This window comes from Portunus trituberculatus, chromosome 31 (assembly GCF_017591435.1).
Source record: "Portunus trituberculatus isolate SZX2019 chromosome 31, ASM1759143v1, whole genome shotgun sequence".
NCBI classification, from domain to species: Eukaryota; Metazoa; Arthropoda; class Malacostraca; order Decapoda; family Portunidae; genus Portunus; species Portunus trituberculatus.
Genome location: NC_059285.1, coordinates 5,471,646 through 5,476,645, shown reverse-complemented (window position 1 = coordinate 5,476,645; position 5,000 = coordinate 5,471,646). Strand labels below are relative to the sequence as shown.

Below are 5,000 nucleotides of genomic sequence, written 5' to 3'. Positions count from 1 at the left end.
CATTTTTTATCCACCCTTACACTGTATTAACCTCCTTCACCTCTGCACTCTCTTACTTCCTTCCTTTCTGAATTACCTATCTCTAACTCATTCATTCAGTCACTCACTCACTCACTCACTCATTCACTTTACTCACTCATTCACTCACTCCCAATTACTCATTCTCTCATCCACACACTCATTCACTCTCATACACTCATTCACTCACTCACTCACTCACTCATTTACTCAATTACTTACTAAACACTACTTTTGAATATTATACATCATCTTTCTTTTTCTTTTATTTGATTTCTTTCAGGTCGTTCACTCACTCCATAATTTACTCATTACTCTTATACTTTTTTCTTTTTTTTTTTTTTTATGTAGGGGTGTTTAGGTGTCGACAGACTGATGTGTTTTTGAGTGGTATAGTTATTGAGACTCGTGTCCTCATTCAGTAACGAACAAAACATGGAATTAATTGGTCTCTTACAAACACACACACACACACACACACACACACACACACACATTCACATTTCATCACTCATTATAAAGAAAAACATCAGTTATTTATGGCACTCACGTATTCACTCATAGTTTTCTCACTCGTTCAAATCTTCACTCACCCGCTTTTGTTCTCCCTTTCTTTATCTTATTATCATTCTCTCTCATTCTTTACGCCTATATTTAGCACCTTTAGTCTCTCCTCTCCTGTCATCTTTCTTCATCCTTCTCATCCCTCTTTTTCCCTCTTCTTCTCTTCTGGGTACGGATTACTCTTAGCAGGAATGAGTGAATGAAGGAGAGGAAAGAGAGAGAGAGAGAGAGAGAGAGAGAGAGAGAGAGAGAGAGAGAGAAAGAGAGATGTGTGGGCAGAATAATGACACGATGAGAGAGAGAGAGAGAGAGAGAGAGAGAAACATAACTCTCTTTAATCATTACTTACAAAGCTCTTTCCTCCCTTTCCCTCACACCATTACCTTTATCTCTCTCTCTCTCTCTCTCTCTCTCTCTCTCTCTCTCTCTCTCTCTCTCTCTCTCTCTCTCTCTCTCTCTCTCTCACGCTGGAGATAAGAGGAGGGTAATGTACGCCGCGTCTGTCTGCTGTGAAGTCATTAGAGTGAAGGAAGTGTGAGATAATATGAAAGGAGAAAATGGACTAGGAGGAGGAAAAGGGAGGGAGAGAAGGAGGAAGTAATGGAGGATGGGAGGAGAGAAAGTTGGAGTTAAGAAATGGGGGATGGAAGAGAGAGAGAGAGAGAGAGAGAGAGAGAGAGAGAGAGAGAGAGAGAATGTAGAATGGTTTTTAAAAATGTTAAGTGAAAGAAAATATACTACATGCAAATTGGAAGAAATTCATTCAGATTAAAGATAGAAAATATATGAAAAGTGAAATAGTTCCAAATTTTTCGTTGTTTTTCTCCTCCGTCTTCATCAGTTTGTTTCCTTCCTTCCTTCCTTCTCTCTCTCTCTCTCTCTCTCTCTCTCTCTCTCTCTCTCTCTCTCTCTCTCTCTCTCTCTCTCTCGTGTGAATTTCGCTTTTTTATTGCGTTTCATTTTATATATATGTGTGTGTGTGTGTGTGTGTGTGTGTGTGTGTGTGTCTGTGTGTGAGTGTGTGCCCAGCGTCCCTCGGAAATAGGTCACTTGTCATTTGCCTATTTATTACCCTCTCTCTCCATTACTACCTCCCTTTTTTGTTTCCATTCCTCCTTCCTTTCCACCCATACTTCCTCCTTCCCTACCTTTTTATTGGCTTGAAAGAGAGAGAGAGAGAGAGAGAGAGAGAGAGAGAGAGAGAGAGAGAGACTTGCTATCATTTGATTTCTTTTTTTATTCATTTTTTCTAGTAGGACACGTTCAGATATCTTTTACGTTTTTTTACGTTTTCCTTATCTTATCTATTTTTGGTGCTATTGAACAGGATAGTGGACGTTTTGTGAAGGTGGATGGTGACTCTGGTTGTCTTATGAGTGCTGAGCAAACTTTCATTGTCGATTAAAATGTGTGGTGATGGTTAATAGATGATGCATAGTTGGGAGGAGGTGTGTGCTTAGTTACGAGAAGGTGTGGAAAGGTAAGGTGAAGTCTAAGCAGGTTTTAAAGATACTCAATAACCAGATGCGCTTATTTGGAAGGAAGCTTTTGCAGGTAACTTCTCGGCATTAACCCCTTCACTACCATGCCGCGTTTTCATATTCATTCTGGTTACTATTCAGCAATTTTACACAGCTTCAAAAACTTACGTAGGGATTAAAATGATAAAGACTGACCATTAATCTTTTCACCTCCATAAACCCTTCCTGATCTAAATAAAATCGTCAAATCATACGCAAAAAGCATGTTAAAAGTGCGTTTCAGTAATAAAGGGGTTAAATCAGTAAGTAGATCATGTTGGAGAAACTAATAGGTGTGAGAAAATCATGTGAAATCTGAACATATGAAAAGTGTTTTAAACTGACCAGGTAAGGATTATTGGGACATCAGGAAATAAGCGTGACATAAGGTGAAATGAATTACTGATTGACCAGGTAAGACAGTAGGTAGTGGTTGTGGGAAGGCCAGGTGAGTTTTGAACAGGTGAAAGGTATTGCTGACTGACCAGGTAGAGGTTTCGTTGGTAAGGCAGAGTGTTGTGGGGGTGGATAGGTGAGGGTATGCGAGGTGGGTGAGGGAGGGCAGGAGGTGTTCCGTGGGTGGGTGAGGGAGTGTAAGCGAGGAGCAGTGAGGGAACAGGCCGGTGGGTGGGTGGGAGTGGGTGGACTGGGTGGAGGGTGAGGGTGCCAGTCAGTCCACCTTAAAGCGGACCTCCACCAACGCCACCAGTGTTCTAGCTCTCCACTACCGAAACTTCTCTGCCTCCACCGCCACCACCACCACAACCATCACCACAACCACCACCACCACCACCACAGTCCTAACCAAGCACACCACCACAACAATTACTGTAGTTACGCTGGATGGTCTCACTGTTGCTCTACTTCCTCCTTACTTCACCACCACCACCACCACCACCACCACCACCACGTCTGTCAACCACAAACCAATAGGACTGAATGCAATTATCTTATTTATGTAGTAACTGTAGTTCAGGAGTCATTGAGGTGTCACTATGAAATCTGTACGCGCGCGTGTGTGTGTGTGTGTGTGTGTGTGTGTGTGTGTGTGTGTGTGTGTGTGTGAAGTTATCTACTATGATTATATTTCTTTAATGTGTGAACTGGTAATAGTCATTATTTTTCCCTTTTTTTTTTTTATTTTGAACTGACAACTGATAGCGAACTTCTTTTCATTTACGTGTTCTTGACTAGTTTTTTTTTTTTTTTCGTGCATAAATATTATTAGTTTTATTTCTTATTCCTACCTAAACAGTCAAGGTGTAGATGTCCTAAGTATTGACGTCATAAAGTCAACAAATTCCGCTGCTATAAATCGCAAGGAGATTAATATATAGACTAATATTTTATACTAAGAGTCCTTCAACTACCAATAAGAAATAGGGATATGATAGGTGTACGTAGCCGCCTAATTTTTCTTATATCGTCTGAAACTTTTTAGTAGAATATAACCTAACTTAAGTATTGAATTGTGTAACGTGTACATCAACAGTTTGGATGATACACTCAGATTTATTGATAATGCCAACTGGCCTAACTTCCCTGGTGTGTGTATCCATTCTTTCACTCTGTCAGATTCAATTAACAAATGGGTCAGAGTCAAATCACAAATGCGTATTCGTTGGGTAATAGATGCTTGTATTGGTCCCAGCAGCAGCTTTGTATGCATTATGTGTTAGTGTAAAGGGGAATACATTTCAGATCACCAACAACAGAAAAAATGACCCCATGTAAAGATTAACAAAGGTTTACTGACAAAACTTCTGAGAGATTTTTACCCTCTTGTGTGTTTCTGAGTATTTTTTCTATTTCTCTCCTCAGTTTGTTTCTGCTCTTTATTATGAATACATGGACCTGATCAAACTTGAATGAAAAAACAGTATTCTTCTGCATATGATTCTGATTATGAATACAATAATCAGTTTAAGTTTGGAGTATAATTTTACGCCTCCTATGACACCAAAAGGAGTGATTGAGTCGAGTAGTTCAAAGCGTTTAGTATGTGAAGTTTAGATTATTTTTTCTACATATATTCTTTTGTTTCAACGAAAGCAACGTATTGGCAATGAATGGTTAAAGATCACTCGACACCAGGACGAGAAGATGTGTGTGTGAGTGTGTGTGTTTGTGTGTGTCAGCGACCCTCCACTTTCTACCTGTAATGACTCTCCTGCAGGTAAATATAAACTTGCAGCTCGTGTTGGACTTAACGTCGATTTCCTTCTGCGTTGTTGACAGTACTGACGAAGAAGAGGAGGAGTAGGAGGAGAGTGGCTGGTGTAAGAAGGAATAAAAAATAAATCTGACATGTTTACCTTTGCCGCCGCTCGCTCCTTACCAACTAATTAGTACCCAGGTGCCTCCCTTCCTCCATTCCCCACCTCCTCTTCCTCAGGTGCGTTCCGACTCCTGCTGGCGGCGCTGAGGGAGGCTGAGGAGGGGGAGGTGAAGAAAAAAGAGAAGGAAAGAGGAAGTTATATTTGCTGGTTGGGGAAGAAGAGTAGGGAGTATGTAAAGGGTGAAAGTAAGGTGGTTATTTATACTTTAATGTTGTTTGTCTCCACCTCTCCTTTGCTGCTTGGGTTCGGAGGCGTTGAGATGTGGATGAAGGAAAGGAGTGAGCGTTGAATTTGTACATGTTTTGTTGGTTTGGACTGAATATTTTGTCTCATTCGTCCTAGTTTATCAGCTTTAACTTATCTCGTCCTGTCCTCTCTCTCTCTCTCTCTCTCTCTCTCTCTCTCTCTCTCTCTCTCTCTCTCTCTCTCTCTCTCTCTCTCTCTCTCTCTCTCTCTCTCTCTCTCTCTCTCTCTCTCTCTCTCTCTCTCTCTCTCTCTCTCTCTCTCTCTCTCTCTCTCTCTCTCTCTCTCTCTCTCTCTCTCTCTCTCTCTCTCTCTC

At 40.9% G+C, this 5,000-nt stretch overlaps 1 protein-coding gene across 8 annotated transcripts in view; it reads left to right on the top strand.

Annotated features, from left to right (window-relative positions):
• LOC123511259 (la-related protein Larp4B-like) overlaps nucleotides 1-5,000 on the top strand; it is a 567,482-nt gene that overhangs the window by 85,113 nt on the left and 477,369 nt on the right. The gene's annotated exons all lie outside the window — the stretch shown is intronic.